Source organism: Dermacentor albipictus, chromosome 8 (genome assembly GCF_038994185.2).
Source record: "Dermacentor albipictus isolate Rhodes 1998 colony chromosome 8, USDA_Dalb.pri_finalv2, whole genome shotgun sequence".
In the NCBI taxonomy this organism is placed as follows: Eukaryota; Metazoa; Arthropoda; class Arachnida; order Ixodida; family Ixodidae; genus Dermacentor; species Dermacentor albipictus.
The window spans coordinates 110,945,360-110,962,969 of NC_091828.1; the positions used below are offsets into that span (position 1 = coordinate 110,945,360).

Below are 17,610 nucleotides of genomic sequence, written 5' to 3' on the forward strand. Positions count from 1 at the left end.
AACTTCCGATTAGTAATGAAATTTATTTTTGGATTTACAGGGAATATTAACTGCACAATGTGTTTGTTGGCAGTAGTAGCTCAGCACAAGAAAACCAATTCTAGTGAACCAAAACTAGTGAAAAGAGGCAATGCTAAAGAATGCCATCAAATCGCCAATCTGAGCTTTTTGAAACAGCTTAATCGTCTAGAAAAGGTTACTTTTTAAGTGTCTGTTGTCGTATCAATATGTGAAGGGATCATGAAGAACATAGAAAAAGTGGAAGCACCCCAGAACCAGATCGAAACGGCAAAAAAGTTTGCAGTCATCCCTTATTTAGATCAGATGGGGCATGCGTTAAAAAGACAGCCATGAAATATGGTGTACAAGTCGTCTTTTCAGCTAAAAACTCGTTAAACAATATTTCCAATCGCGCCAATAGACCAAAACAGGCGTCCAAGCTGCCCCGCGTCAAATACATGGGGCAGCTTGTGGCATGCTCTGTGGGAGTGGTCTACGTTGTTCCACTTTCATGTGGCAAAAAGTACTTTGGGTAGACGGGACATTGCCTTAACATCCACCTTAGGGAGCACCAAGGTGCGGCCGGGAATGCAACAGGCTCGAATCTGGGCAGGTATTGTTGAAATTGCCCATGCAAATCTTGTTCGAAAAAAAAACTGAAATCTTATAAAAAAATAGAAATCAAATCAACCACGAAATTATGGAACCTACTTCAAGCATGTCAACTAAACCGCATGCATTAGTCAGACTTATCATTCAGCATAATAAGGAAATAGAGTTTTCTTCAATAGAAAGATAGGCTGACACTCTTTCACCACTTGTACACGGTACTTCACATGATCGTATTCCCTGTATATTTATTCACTTGTGTGAGAAATAAACTAGTTGTTAGTCTGCACTCGTAACGCGCACTTCCTTTTGTCCTTCGTCCGGGTTGTGCTGCCCACCCCTAGGAATATGTTCCGTCACCCACTCGCCCCGCTTGCCATGTCAATACAATATTCAACCTGAAAATGAGAAGATTACTGTTGTGTTAGTATTGTTTTACAACACTTGGTCGGATTTGCAGAGGGATGCAATATTTTCATTATTACCCTAACTTTGTATATTACGTGATGATAGCTCGATGGTGCTTGTGTGCTTTTTCTGCACTGCCTTACTTTTTGGCGCATTGTTCACACCTGCCGCATTAAACTAGTTCTTTACACCAATATTTTGCGTGGTTTTGTATTTATTAAGTGTCCTAATTCCTTTGCTATTTACGTCTTCCTTGGTTCTCGTTCCCAGGTTACACCGATCCTTCCGACAGTTTCGAGCTGCATGAGTTTTGGCAGAGGACGAGGTGTATGGACGGCGATTTTATTATTAACTGCTTGCATTAAGGGCGTCTATCTTAACCAGCTGGCCAACTACTTAATCAGTCGGGCGCCGCACGTTGCCGAAGACCAGCGGCACCAATTCTCATCGGAATCATCCGATATGCGATTCGCCACATTGGCTGACCTGGCATTAGCCGCGCTGCCGTACATCGATGCGAGAAAATACAGTGTCCCGCATGGCTGCTTCTTGGTGGTCTACCTGATCATCACAGTCCACGTTATTCATCAACAGAGAAAACTGCTGGCACTAGGACGACCTGTGGTCGCAGTACGTGTTTTCACTATAAGCTTTTGTGCACAATTGTGTGATGGATTAGTGCACACGTGTGAAGAAAAGATATTGCCATGCGGAGGAAGACGATTGGTCATCGTAATATCATGAAGCATGTTATAAAGCATGCTTTTGTGATTCTTTATGTAGTTTACGATTATGCACTAGAGGCTCGGCCAGTTCTGAAAGTGGTGGTAGAGGCGTGCACAAGGGACAATCTACATGCCATGATGTAATTCGCTCCTATTATCACAAAGTTTTCTTCATCTCCTTTCTTATTGGCGACTTTAATTTTCCTAACATGGTTTGGAACAACCATCTACCTAACTTACTATCCTTTTCTGATTCAGAAGAATTCTTGGTTATTTGTACGACGTTTCCGTGAAATCGGTTAGCTACACAATCCACAAGAATCGCATCCGATTCCGTAAACATTCTCAATTTGATCTTAACCAATCGTCCCGATTATAACTATTAATATTTATTATTATTATTATTGCTTATCCAGTATTAGTGACCATCTAATACTAAATATTCACCTTAATACTTCATTTCCGAAACTTCCAAATAGTAACAATAAAAAATCATTAGAGACTTTAAGAGACCTAACTTTGAAGCAATAAATAAAGAGCCGTATCTATTTCTTATCATATTCTCGAGGGATTTTGAGCATTTTACTGTGCAGTCAAACCGGAATATATTTTCGACAGAGGTAAATCACTTTTCAATAAGCACATCCCAACCCGTACTATAACTTGCAACCCGCGCAAGCCTTGGTACAACACTCATTTAAAGCGGCTATCCGACAAAAATACAGGACTGTCGTTCTGCAAAGCAATCACCCACTGACTGATGATGGAAAGCCTACACATTAGCAACTAACGCGTATGTAGCCACACTCAAATGCGCTCAAGAAACGCTCTTCTAAACCACATTACCATGTACGTTGACAACTAATGTAAAAAAAAATTATGGTGCGTCATACATCCGCTTTCCGATGTTTCTATCGCTTTTAACAATTGCTCTGAGAACCTATTTCCCAAGAACCTATGCGCAACTCTCCCGAATAATACCTTTGTTAAAAATTTCTCGTGCACTACGGATATTGAACTACCGGTCTTGAGTGGCAGACTTTTTAATTATTTCTCCAGTGACTGTTGAAGTTTCTAGTGTTATTTGACTAACACATTCATTGAATAAACATTCGTTCCCCGGCTTTGGTAACATCAGTGCTAAATTTATGAAAAACACCTGCTCTTACAATTTCATTATATTAACTAAAACATTCCAACAATCGCTAAACACATAAACTGTTCTGTCAAAATGAAAACAGGAAAAATTATTCCTTCGCACAAATTCGCCAGCAAATCATCGCCTACAAATTATGATTAAACAGCACCTGCTGCAAACTACTAGAACATATCTTTACTAAGCTTGCAGATTTTCTTGAGTTTAATTAATTTTTTCCTCATCACAACATGGATATCAAAAATCATTCTCATATGAATCGCAAGTATTAACGTTTAATCAAACACTATACCAAATACTTGACCCTTCTTCTTTTGCCAATTTCATATGTTTACATTTTTCTAAAGCCTTTGGCAAAGTGTGCGATATATTCTACTTTATAAGCTAAGCATATGCAACCTTGATCATAATGTTCCAAAATGGATAGTCACGTCTCGTTAAGCATTCCTATATATATATATAATATGTGACAATGACACAGTGGCAAAACTTACCTGCTGTTTTCTGTTACAGGCCTGGTACCGACAGATATCCTACGTCCTGGTGTCCGCGAGCGACGTATGCTCCTGCATGTTGTTACTTAGTGGAGCGGCGAAGGAGCTGATCGCGATGTACTGCAGGACGAGTGATTTTTACCCGTTTTCCGTAGCGCTGGGTAAGTGAATGTGGATAATTACATTTTTGTTTTCATAGCTTCTCCTTTGCAAACACTTTCTTAGACTTTCTCGCAATATAAAAATTCAATAAGAGGAGGAAATGAGTGTGCGTACAACAATGGTGATTGTCAGTGGGAGCGAATAGCCAAGTGATTCTAGCGAGGTATTTGCTTCAATTAGAAGTAGCGGGCAGTCATTCATGAGCATTCCACCAATGTATTGATGGGTTTAGGCACTCCGAGCTGTCACGGTGCAGTGCGCGCCTCAAAGAGCTGTACTTGTTATGTTGAGCATCACAACTGTCGTGTGAGAGCACATGGCCTTTGCATCGGCATCTTTGGCGGCAAAGGTGTGACTACCGACCATCAGCAACCGACCGCCGCAAATACGGGTAAAAGGGCCAGAGAAAGCTAGCTATTCACATATTTAAAAAAAAATAACGCGCTAGTTAGATTCTTCTCGCCCTTCTCTTATGTTGATGTCACACAATTGGTCATTTATCTTTTTTTTCATACACGCGTGAAATTTGTATAAGAACAGTTTTTAAAAAAGAATGCAATGGAATGCAGTTCGCCGAACTCGTAGGTCAGTGGAGCTTACCATACGGGTATCATATAAGCAGGTGGAGGTGTACTGACAGTCTCCTTGATCTCACAGAAGTTGCAGTAACTTAAACAAAGAACAAAAGGAACATGCATCTCCACATGCATCTGTGATCCTTAGTGTGTTCTATGCCAACACGTGAACCCTCACCCCTACATTTCACTTGCTGCGTCGTTCCTTCCTTGTGGACGCCCCTGAATGTTCACGTGGTGGTATTCATGGGCAACCCAAGTTTCTTTTTTTTTTCATAACGCCACTGCATTTACACACGAGTTTCGATGGCAGATGCGTATTGTAGTTTTGAACAAAGTAGGGTTTTGTAGAGTGTTAGTTTTAGAGGTGTAGGAACAGTAGAAAAATTACGATGAAGATATCCTAATATGCGATTGGCATAAGCATGCATATCCCATGACAGATCATTATTTATGGGAAGGCTAAGGTATTTGTGAGTTTTAATGTATGTCGCCCCCCTTGAAAACGACGTTTTTCTTCAAAAATACACATTTCTTTGCAAGTACCAGCCTGAACTTGTCTGATTTTACCTTTACTTCCTCTAAGTTTACGTGTTTTTTCTTGACCTATTTTACTCTATCTCTGTTCAAATTGAGGTGAATAGTAGCCCTCACTAGCCTATGATCACTGCACTTTATTCTACCTATCACTTCTACATCCTGCACTATGCTGGGATCGGCAGAAAGTACGAAATCAATTTCATTTCCGGTTTACTATTAGGGCTTTTTCAGGTCCACTCTCTGTTGCTACGCTTCCTGAAAAAAGTGTTCATTATTCGCAGATCATTCCTTTCTGCGAATTCTAGCAGCACCTCTCCTCTAGCGTTCCTTGAATCGGCAGCTTAGCTTCGAATTGGTCGTTCACTAGCCTGCTTGTTCCCCACTCTTGCATCGAAGTCGCGCATTACTACAGCATACTGTGTTTGTACTTTTCTCATCGCAAATTCAACATCTTCATAGAACTGATCTACTTTATCGTCATCGTGACTGGATGTCGGAACGTAGGCTTGTACTACCTTTGATCGATATCTCCTAAGTTTGATAACGTCTACATCTACCCTCTCATTAACGCTGTAGAATTCGTCAACGTTGACTGCTACGTCCTTATGGACTATGAATCCCACACCGTATCTTCTTATTTAGGGACCTCTAGAGCAGAGGACATGGCCGTTAGTCAGCTTTGTATAAACCTCACCAGTTCTTCTAATCTGCCTTAAGCCAAATATATCCCAAATAAGATCTTATACTCATAATGACAAAGGCTTTCTCGCAATTAAAGAAAACAGGGACGTGAGATAGACACAAGATAGAGCCGTCCTGTGTCTCTGTCACGTCCCTCTTCTTTTAACGTGACAGCGTTAAGGAGCTCGTGTCACATAAAAGCCGGTGTCGTCGGTGTCGGCGTTGGCGTCAGTGCCGTTGGCCGTGAGCGATAAATCCCAGCAGGCACTTCATGAATAAAAAACAACTTGCAAGATAGGCTGGGTGGGAATCGAACCAGGGTTTCCGGACTGTGAGACGGAGACGCTACCACTCAGCCACGAGTTCGATGCTTCAAAGCGGTACAATAAGCGCCTCTAGTGAATGCGGTGTTGCCTTAGAAACGAGCTGTTTCTAAGGCTCAGGCGTGCGTCACTTGCTCAGGCGCACATGTCGTTGCCGCCCCGAACGCTGCGTTGCTCGACGCTCACTGAGTCCGATGCGGGGCGCGTAGTCGCTGCGCCGTAGCCCATTGTCTTACACCCCTTGGCGGGTCGACGGGAACGCTGTCACGTTCCACTCTTGAAGGCGAAGCTTAAGCGTCCTCCAATTTTTTTAATTGTGCTAGAGGCTTTGCCATCATGAGTAAACCGTACCAACTAGCCCAAGAATCAGCCTCGTTGAATTGTTCAACTTTTAAAGGTAGCCTGGGTCAATTTCCATTCGGACAATATTGATATAATATACATGCCTTTCCAATAAACCACTAAGATTCGAGTAGAACCATTGCAAGACCCCTGTAAATAATCTAAAATATTCACATAAAATTTAAATGTATGAATCAAATTTGCCCGCTTTGAATGTTTAGGGGGTCCAGTTTACAGAATTGCGATATCTGTTCTTGGTGCAGAGCCTGCTTTCAGCAGCACTGCATGGCAATGAAGCTTGGTTGAGGTACTGCTTTTTAAAAAAAAAAAACAATGCTCCGTTTTTTCTTTTCTTTCAGTCCATTGCGTTTTCGTTGTCGGTGAAGTAGTGGTTGGTGTAGTCCACTCTCTCTTTTTCCTCACCACAATGGGCTACTTCTACATATAAGTAAGTAACTTCAGACTTATACTTGCGCAAAAGAATAATTAATTAGTATAACCACAATGCCAAACATGACCATATGCTAAGTATATGCTAACTTAGTTGTATTTCACTGTGGTACACTTTGTTTCTAATAGCTAATCAGCTTTACAACTGTTTTCAATGTTGTTCAACCCTGTTTGTTGTTTTCAATCCTGTTTTACACCGCACAGTGGCCAACGGGGCACGTAAGTGAAGGGGCAGAAAATTAGACAGATATAGGAGGAGCACAAGCACAATTGCAACTGGTGCCTATCGCCACACACTTACACAGCACAGCTGTGCTTGTGGCAGTGTGAACCGCAACTGATGCTATACAGCCTCTTCTACAGGCCTGTAGGCCTTACGAGTCGTAATCGTTGCCTTGTCACCATCAGCTGCTATGCCGGTTTCACTAACTACGGCTGAGCCTGCCAAATATTCTTGTTTCCTGTTAGAACTGTCAATAAAACGGGTTTAATGAAATTCCATGAAAACACGTCCCGTCACGTTATCCTACACAGAAGGTTATGCTTACATAATCTGTAACCTCATAATTAAATGCTTCCGCAAAGCCCTGCGATGCGAACTGCGTACTTTTTCTTTCGGTAGTTGGCAGTAACCTTCACAGTAAGGGAATGCAATAATCTTTAACTGTGAGTAGGTTTGCGTGAAGCCCCCACAGGTCACGGTGACCACTAAAAACACGTCCCTCCCCCCGTCCACCCCCTTTCCCTGAGTGATGCTCGGCTTTTTGGTGCCGCGCTTGCTGGAGCAGTCAATCTCTGCGAAAGTTGAGCGATAATGGTCTGATGATAATGATGATGGTGATTTTGATTATAAAACGACCAGGTTTTTTGCAATCTGTATGATGTCCCCTCGTAGTTTCTTGCAATCCGGAAAGGAAGGGGACAGACTTCAGGAACGCGGAGAGAGAGAGAGATGTAAGGAAGGAAGGGATGTTAACCAGTTGAGAGTCTGGGTGGCGACCCTACCCTGGGGGAAAGAGGAAGGGGAAGAGATTGAAGAGAGAGAGAGAGACGGTATGGAGACGCGCACGGTCAGCACTAGAGTCAAAGCCGCTGTAATAAACGCGCTGCCAGGATCAATGTACTCCAGTCAATGTACTCCAATCAATGTACTCCAGGGAAGAAGTCTTCCTTCCTGTGCTATGGCTCCCATCTGTATCTCGTCTATTGCACTAAATTTGGGAACTGAGGATTGCGCTAAATGGCTTCTCCGGTTCACATCTTTCCATACAATATGGAACGCAGTGAGGATTCCCCGCTTTTATTCACCCAATCGAAGTGGTGCTTCCGATCTAAACAGGCTCAATTCTACACTGCAGCGCATCGGTCCACTGGATAACTATCTCGCAGTTACACCCGTCACACCACGCGAACACGCTGAACTAAACGCAATGCGTTGTTACAGAGGCCTCGATAAATCAGCATCAAAGGGCTTACGCTTGACCTGTTTACTAAACGGGCTAATCGAATGCAAATACGCTTACGTTTTCCTACTGTCGCATCAGGAAGTAAACAGTTGTAGTGAACCAGAAGCAGCCAAACCAACTAAACATGCCAGAAACTTACGCTGATTTAATGGGAATGCAGTTTTGTTTCCAAGGTGGTTGGCAGACACCGGACTTCCTCCCGATTGTGATACTAAACACGCCTTACGTTGCGAAATTCCCTTACCTAGTATGATCATTCTTCGGTTCTCCTCGCGGGGTTGTACAAGGCAACCAGTGGTAAATATCTTAACTGAAAAACTAAGCATACGACTTCGCCCCACAAAAAGAATATGAGTCCAGTTCATAGCGTTACCGTGACAGAATGGCCACAGAACTCGTCAGAAGTTTATTAGAACAAATTCTGTGAAGATGAACGTGCGTCGCGAAATAACGGCATATAATTAAATTTGTTCTGTGCAAGAAATCAACGAGAAAATGCCTTCTTCAAGAAACTGAGCCGGAATTGCATACTACAATAAACCGTAGTATGCAAGCTGTAATGTAGGCAAATAGTACTTAATCTTTCAATGTACACTGAAATAATAGTAATTCTAAATGCATAAGAATGTGTTCAAAGAGAGCTCATTTCGTCAATCAATCTACAACTCAGGTTTGCTTATTTTCACACTTTACACTAGCCGGTTAGGTATTGTGAAAATAAAACGCACCATTCCAAGAGCAAGACGCTCTCGAGCTGATGTAATTTAAGCAGACTGGCCACAAAGATTCCAGCCCAATATGTTGATGGGAAATGAAGAGTGCGTGAGGCACCGGATGAAAAATGTGTACTTCATGATAGAAGACAATCACCAAGCCTGCGAAGTTGTCGACCACTGGCCTGATACCAGTATTATTTGACATTTGTAGAATTTGGTAGCTTGGCAATGAAACGCCAAAGAACGCAACCTTAGTGGTCTTCCCGAGTTCGTCAACAGGAGGGACAAGCGATGGAGATCCTTATACTGCCTTCTGCATATCAGACTATTCTCATTAGCAGTAGTACCAGACTGATTGGCTTTCCGATGTCCCAGTGGCTGCTGACCCGAGAGAAAAAAATTTATTGCTACGACTATGCATGTGGTTGTATTGCAGAAAGAAAGCTAGGGGTGGTCGCTAACGAGGGACTAACCTCAAAAAAAAAAACTTTCAGCCTTTGCAGTAACGCTGGCTCTCAGAAATGCATTTTTTCAAAAAGCCACCAGTGAGCGTATGATCCTATTTCGCATACCAGCTCAACGGCCCCATATTAGGCTGCACTCGGCTGCACCGCTGCACGAGTTTGTAGGAAAAACTCAGACCGGCCCTCACTGCGGCAAAGTAGCACGACCAGGAACCAGCCTATGGAGAAAAAAAATCACTTTACTCTAGCAGGCTGCCTTTCGCTGGGCAAAGAGACCGCTGGCAGTGGGCATCAAAATGGCCCGCGCGAAGGGTCTACGCCGGCATGGCCTTATGATATGCGCCGGCGCCCACGCTTGCGCAGACAGACACATCAATCAAGCAGTTGAGCCCTGCTTATTACGGCGGTGAGTGTTCTGAGGGGAAGACACTTGCATGGCAAAGTTATGGCGTCGTGCACGTAATTATACAGGCGTCACCATGGAAACACGGCTGCTCGGTTAGGCAAGCGCCTCGTGATTATGCTTCTGGTCTACGCCCCAGAGAGTGGGCAGCTTGCTATCACTTCTTTATGTTTATTCCAGCGAGGTTGTAACTTTTTCTTTATCTTAATTTACTGTTCCAATCATGCAAGAGTCTTTACAAACGAACAGTGAAAAGCAACATATCTTGTGTTTGTTTTTTTCATTCGTTACTCCGTCCTTATGTTTAAGTTTCTTCGCCACCTATCAAACTTTTTTGTTTCTCAACCGCAAAAATAGGAGTTTGACGAGGTACCTTATTTTAGTAATTTCATTTTTGTAGCATATTAGTGCCCCATTAGTGCGTGATAAAGCTGCAAAGAGATTGAAGTGCTGACACTTTGACTTCTACATCCTGCACTATGCAGAGATTGGCGGAGAGTATGAAATATATTTCATTTCTTCTTTTTCTCCGTTTCATGCAATTGTGCTTCCTGAAGAAGGGGTTCTTTACTCGTAGTCTTACTTTGTTTCCCGTCAATTCTAGCAATATATCTCAAATATTCCTAGAATCGATGCCGTAGTTCCATACTGCTCGTTTCCCAGCTTGCTTTTTCCCCACGTTTGCTTTGAAGTCGCCCATGACTACAGTATGAAGCTATTAAAGACGCAGAGATGAAAAAATAGGCGCAACAACTCACTAAGAAGTCGTAGATTTTTGCGGCACCTCCTAAAGCCAAGCAAACGTTGCATTGGTTGTGGGAAATCGAATTGCTTTCTAAAGCAGCAATAAACTGAATTTAACGTTTGTTTCTTTATTTTATGGTAATGGTTATTGCGGAACAATTCTTGAACTAGGCGAATGAACATCACCGAATAAGTGAGAGGCGCTTGCGTTACAGCACTAATGTCATGAAGTGGATTTTAGACTTTCCCGCGTTCTCCTAGTAAACAACTTCTTAACGCTCAATTGGCGATAATGAAGTTCCGAAAGTAGAAACAGACAATACTTTGTCAGTGTGAAATAACCAATCTTTCTTCTCAGTTTCCTTTAAAGTACCTCATATAAACGATGATGAATCAGTATCAGCGGCTCTCGTTGGGACTAGCGTAGCCAGTTATCTGACGCTATCACCGTTGCTTTCACCACCTGTTTTTCAATCTACTCTTCTTTGTGTACGTATAGCACTTGTCATTACAACGCACGATCCGCTGTAGCTAATTACTTATATGCTGTGCTAGTTCTGTTTGATATAAGCATCTCATCAATGATATTTCAAAAACAGAATTGTAAAGCACAAAGAAAAAAAAAGAGCAATGCAACTCCACAGGTTTCGTCAGTTTTAGCTAACGTCAAGCTAGCCGTGCGAAGCGTCCTGGGACGCTCATTAGCTTTCATCCGGCATCTTAGGTCAAGCGAAAGGTTTGCCGCTAGCGTCCGGTTACTTCGGTGTTTGCTCAATTCATTGTTTATTGATTTTTCGCTCTTGTTTATTTCAGCAAATCCGGATTCCCAAGTCTCTCTTCAGATCTTCGATGAAGTTCGTGACCTCGTTACAACTTCGTAACTGAACTTTAAGCAAAATGTCGTCCTTAATTACTTCCAAGCAACAGAGATGCACCGGGACCCTCTTTGTGTCTTTGCACTCAAAGAAGTGCTTGGGTTAAGAATTATGGCCTCTAATGAACCTGTCGATGTTTCGTTGTTTTCACAATATACTACAAAGCAGTCGATATATTGTTTCCTCAGAAGGTTGCGGCCGTCACTGACGGCTGGTTGGAGTATCTTCCACTGACTATGCTGATCCCCAGTCTCCTCTTTTACCAAACCGCTCAAGCTTATCAAAGTTTATCAAAAGTGCCATGCGACTGGCCGCTTCAGGCACTTTGCATGTATTCGCGGGCTTCTTTAATGCTCGGAAAAAAACATTTATGTGCGACGTATTGAGCAGCAGAAAGCTGTATCGGGAGTTTTTCATTCACTCTACAATTTTCTCATTGGCACGTTTAATGTAATTATAATAGTAGAAAAGTTCATTAATTACCACAAATTATCTTCTCACGCCGCATGAAATTAAAGTAGTTTGAATATCTCCAAGTGACAGCAAATAAAATTACCTTTGTTCTCTCCAGCTACGTTGCATTTGCATATCTTTAAAATCTGGCTAAAGTTAGCCGGGACACCTTGTAGAATAAACCAAAAGGGGGATGTAATCACGAGAAACCGTAGTTAGCTTTGACTGATACTTCGGCGAAGTGTTTCTAATCCAGCCCTGCCCTCTAGTATAGTTAGTTCATGTAGAGTAGCAGGGATCCGAGGGCACATTGGTCCAGCAAGCCAGCAAGTGTTTCCTGAGCGGCCTCCCGCGTTCGCACCTCAATGGTGTCGGCTGGCAACTCGCGCGCGTCGAAGCTGCTCAACAGATCCTCCTACAGTGTACCCACTCAAAAAAAAAAGGATTACTTGCTTTGGGCCTTGTCTTGTCCCCACAACAACAATCCTCGTCTGCTTTGCTAAGTAACTAAACGCTAAGTAACGGTGTTGTCACCCTTGGACTTTATGCAAAACATCATGGCGACGGCAAAAACGGGCCTTGAGTATTCGTATAGTTGCTATCACAATAATTATACATGATTGACAGCGTTACAAATAACGCTGGTTACCTCAACGTCGCCGCGTCAATGTCGCCGCAAAAAGGAAAAAGAAGAAATTAAATAAAATAAGGAAAGAAAACAGCGGTGCCGAAATCAGTTGTGATGGTATTCCTGCTCAGTTGATACGACCACTTTGAAGGGGCTCTTCAAGAGGCACGCGAGGGACGGTTGCGCTCCTCCAGCCCAAAGCGCGGAGACATTCACGATGGCAACTCGGGCGCGGAGCTACTGCTGCTGCTCCGATTTGCCGCACTGCGGAACTCGCCGAGTAAGGCTCAAAGCGAAGCGTTCACCGCTTTCCTGCGCATGCATCCTGGCGTAGTCGGCGAACTGGCATTTTGTAATCGGCCGTTGTTAAACCTAAGAAATAGCTCGCTCTGAGGTACAGAATTTATCAGTAACGTGCCGATGTCAAACGATACTACGCTACAAAAGGCCACAGTCGCACTATAGCGTAAATGTTAGGGCACCAAAAAAAATTAAATTAAATTATGGGGTTTTACGTGCCAAAACCACTTTCCGATTATGAGGCACGCCGTAGTGGGGGTCTCCGGAAATTTCGACCACCTGGGGTTCTTTAACGTGTTCCTAAATCTAAGTACACGGGTGTTTTCGCATTTTGCCCCCAGCTAAATGCGGCCACCGCGGCCGGGATTCGATCCCGCGACCTCGTGCTCAGCAGCCTAACACCATAGCCACTGCGCAACCACGGCGGGTGTTAGGGCACCCACCAAAGATATATGTAGATGTTAGCTGGAGGCGCTGTGCTGTGGGTTTCTGCGGCACTCACACCTGTGCTGCGACTGTGAACACACTGAAGTACAAACACGTGCGCAGAGACACACGGATACTGGGCATTTTATTTTAGGCCATAGAGGAATTTTAAAAAATCGCATGTGGCAGATAACATAATTGTGCACATTGAGCTGGATTACTCAGAGGTGGACATCACTTGCGTGAGAAGTCGAAATGCCTAGTCGACTGTTTAACAGGAATTTTCTCATTCACTTTTTTTAAATAATAACAATGTGGCCGATATTGCAGCTTACTAATTGTAGCCGGAGAGATGGCAAGGCGTATCCACTTGGGAATGAATTTTGAGGCTGACGCAAATTCCCAGGCGTTCATTCCCCAAATTGTGCGGCGAAATACGTGAGCATTCCAGTTACCATTGGGCTTCACTGCATAAAGCGACGGTTCGGTAGAAAAGTAAAGTAAAAGGAATAAGGATGCACGTTTACGGCAACTTTCATAGCGCAGGTCTCGAACCGCGGGGGGTTCTTCAATATCGTTGCAAGAAGACATATTTCTCAAACTCGCGGGCTACAAGTTCTAAATTGAAACATGGACCGGAATGTAAAGTAATGAGAAAGTTAGTGAATATTTGTTAATTTGTCTATTGTGCATTTAAACTTTTCATCTCAGTAATCCAGCTGAAGAACAAGGACTATGCTACCTGCCATGGGCGGTTATCTAAAATTTCTATCATCTAAAATAAAGAAACAAGCACGCCATACGTATTTATAGACCTTTTTTTTACCCGCGACGTGACAGCAGCGTATTCATTCACGGCATTCATGGCAGAAAAACTTCCGGTCATGCTTTTTTCACAGCCAATGTTTTTGTGACAGTGCCACAACAAGGTGACAAAAGTGACTGACATATATTTTTGACAACAGAAAGAAGAAAATACCTGCAAGAAGATGTAAACTGTGTGCATGATATCCTTTGTACGCATGCTGCTACCTACCTTCTTTTTTTGAATTTCAACTGCAATGATTGCGTTCAATTATTGAGTCACTCACCCAATCAATCAATTAATCAATCAGTCAGTCAATCGATAAATAAATAAATCAAAATTTCCCATTTAGAAATAAAGAAAGCTAACGCAAAAGCCGCAAATAGACGTATTCAAGCTCCCTCAACCCCCTGACATCCGACAGCGAGGCTGGGCACAAAACGTACAAACACACAAATATTTCTAAAGACTGATAATAGACACGGCATGTAACTGCACAGACGTACCATACGTATCACGCATGGAGCATTTCTTTAAAGGCATATCTTCTAACTTTTCAGCCCTTGAGCGCATATATGCAAGTTAGATGCACATAATGGCAGTGCCACACCTGCCTTGCTCTTTCAATGGTACTAGAAATAAACGCCATGGCTGTTTGGGTTCCTTCAATACGATTCACTGCATGAGGTCATAGAAATGAACTTTACAAGACTTCCCCCCCCCCCTGCATCTTGCATAGCTGAGCACAGATTTTCTTTTTTTCTTTTTTTTCTGGAGCAGCGCATTAGCGTGCCGCTTCTTGCGTTCTCGTGTCACGGGCCGATTCAAGGATTTCACGGAAAGCAGTGCCACGCCTGTTTTGCAAAACTTTCACCCGTGGGAGGGGCCCGACTGCATATGCATTTCGGGATTGGCAACATAGGGCATCACTGCCTCAGTCAAATGCTAATCGAAGTAACGTCTACATTCTTCGTGAGATGGGTTCTGTTGTAACTTTTTATATAATGTAAGGAGAGGGCAGCTTCAAGTCGAAGTAAGCTCGGTCTGCCTTCTTTTTTTCTAGTGGCATTGTGATGTAGTTTCATCTTTTCTTTCCGGACCGTTTTGTGCTAACTCGTCCTATTTTAGGTTATGCATGCCATTCGAAGTCGTTAAGTATTGCGTAACGTTGGCAGCGCCCCGTGGGTGCTTCTGGCGGGAAGCTGCAAAGAGTCGGTGTGACACAGAACGTGGCGGCCCGCAAGATTAGTATGCCCAGACAATGAGCAAAAACAAGTACAGGCTACAATAAAAGAAGTTGGTGTTCTATTGTGGACAAGACGGGTGTGGGACAGCGAAGATAAACGCTAGGAAACTGACTCTATGGAACACTATAACATCAAGGAAAAAAAAATGACGATAGGCGATCAAACGACGCTGACCAAGATATCTCGCAGACAGGCACGGCCTAAACTCCTTTTGTTCTTAAGGTAAGCGTTTCGTAGAGAAATACTCGTGACAATGAGGCAACGGAAACGAGAAATATACAAACAGATAAAGTTCAAATGAAGGATCGGGATCGAAAGACTAAGGTTATGTAGTAATCAAGATAGAAAGAGGAAAAAAAGTAAGCCTCGCAATGGTTTCTTCTCGCACCGCAGGCGGGCGCTATCCGAAAAACAAGAAGTAAGAAGGATTTAAAAGAACTGCAAGACATAAGAGCTTGTGTGGCTATGAGAGGGTCTGCGGAAGAAAAGGTCTGCAAATAAAAAATAAGCAGAGTATAGGGGAAGCTATGCGTAGACACTTCTTCAGTAGTGCAGCCAGCGAAAGATAACGAACGACGGGATCTAAGGCATGCGTTGAACGACCGGGAAAAAAGGCTGACAGAACTATATACAACGCCGGTACACATCGTATAACGAAACAAAAGATGAGGGAAAGTGCATTGAAAATCACACAAGAAAGATTGAGCAGAGACCAACAAATCGGCAGTGATAACAAGTCAGATGCAGGCTGCATAGAAGAAAGTCACACTATAGGGTCTAACAGAGCGGACGGTCATCAATACTGGGAATAAAGGATAAGCAGATGGAGAGAAAAGAATGAATGCAACAAATAGACGCGTTATGGATGGTGTCACTGTCAAGTGTGGAGGTATGGAGCTACTCGTCGGCAGATGCAAGCGAGAGAGTTGGAGAGGATAAGCATAGAATTCTGGCGGTAGATTATTGCCTACGACTCTTTGGGACATTTCCCCGTCACCTCGTGGAATGTGCCTTGGCTTCCCCCTGCATACAGAACGCGGGGGAAGTGAATGAGCCTATACGTTCATGGCTTAGTTGAGTGGCTCGTTGGCCCTATGTCGGAGGAGGTAACTGCCAACCTCTAACACCTCAGCCGTGAGACGTATATTCCGGAAGGCAGCCTTCTTCCGCCGTAAGCCTCAACCAAAGAAGGAACGATGCGAGAGCATTGAGTCGGAATGAAGGAAAGCAGCCCTCAGAACAAGGCCTCCTGCGTATGAAATCGAGACGAAGGAAGCAACGCTTACAAAGTGCAGCAACTTCTGATACCTTTCACGGATGAACAGGTAAATCGTACAAGAAGCACGCATTTCCTAGTATGGATTCATCAAGTTAGAAACAGATCCATTTCTTCTGTTTGGATCAATCTCAAATTGATGGTAGCAAGGTCGTCTCGGCTTTTTCTACGAAGAATAAATTGTTAAATGAGGAAGGCATGAAAGCACCTGTAAATTTTATAAGATGCCATTTTTCTTTTGGCATTGCTTCGTTGCATTTCTTTCGTCTTCGTGAATGTTATACTATTAGGGTTGCCATACGGTTTGTGCTGCTAGCATAGCCGCTTTGCTTTGACACCAGTCAAATACAGGAACGTGTCCAGCAGGCCCTTATCCTGGCGTGGAATGGCACGAGAAATTGGGACCTTTCACAATTTCTCACCGTAGAAGCGTACGTTAGGAAATGTGGGTCAGCGCAATCTTTCATAGTGACGTGCTATCTCGGAGCGAGACTGAAGGAATCGGATTAGCCGTCCTTCTCTACGTGTTACCGAGAACAAGGTCCCAGCATTTTCAGTTCAGAAGAGCAATAGCTTACCGGTTATTTATTAACCAGCATTTCGCCCATATGATGTCCGTACAAGCATGAAACACAGCTTGCGGCAGAGAGAACAAGTACTGTTCATTTCGTGCACTCCTCGCAAAGTTCGAAAGCTCATACTCATTATCATGTGGCTTCTGGGACAGGATATTGCGATGTTTATTATAACTTCAAGCTCAGAGACTTGAGTACGGTTATCGTGGATTTATACCGGATACGAAATATCATTACTGAGAGGATGACATTTTCTTCTTTCTTTTCTTTTTGTAGGACCTTCGCTGTTTAGCGATGTAATTAACCTATATACGAAACGATGATAGCTCGATATAGGTGCAATTTCCTAAACACAGTAGTACATTCATTGTGCTACAGTGCCTGGACTGGCTCAGGCAGCGTACGCAACGAAATTACGCAACTGTAAATGTTGGTGCTATCACCATTTTGGTATGGACATTTTCAAATTACACCACACTAAAATCTATGGTCTATGCTGAGACTAAGCAAACAGACCTTGCAGAAATATGGAGGATGGAAGAAGCCTGCTGGTAATTATTATTTGTAGTTTGCGTTCACTTGCGTCCACAGCCGATGCAATGCTACAAGCTTTAACCACTGGCGACCCCACATTTCGTCTGCGCGCGCGCGCGTGTTTGTGTGGGTGTTTGTGCGTGTGCGTGTGTGTGCGTGTGCGTGAGTGTGCGTGCATGTGTGTGTGCGTGCGTGTGTGCGTGCGTTATAGGATTCTATAGTGAGGATTCTAT

The 17,610-nt window shown here is 43.4% G+C and overlaps 1 protein-coding gene across 7 annotated transcripts in view; it reads left to right on the top strand.

The window, feature by feature from the left end:
- Positions 1-11,305, top strand: part of LOC135917133 (uncharacterized) — a 94,530-nt gene extending 83,225 nt beyond the window's left edge. For 6 of the 7 annotated variants that reach the window (XR_011508064.1, XR_011508063.1, XR_011508062.1 and 3 more), the window contains 4 exons: positions 1,288-1,647; positions 3,412-3,553; positions 6,375-6,463; positions 11,072-11,305. The gene's annotated coding sequence lies outside the window, so the exon portion shown is untranslated. The remainder of the gene's footprint in view (positions 1-1,287; positions 1,648-3,411; positions 3,554-6,374; positions 6,464-11,071) is intronic. The other variant, XR_011508068.1, reaches the window with a different exon arrangement.
- Positions 11,306-17,610: the final 6,305 nt, after the last annotated feature.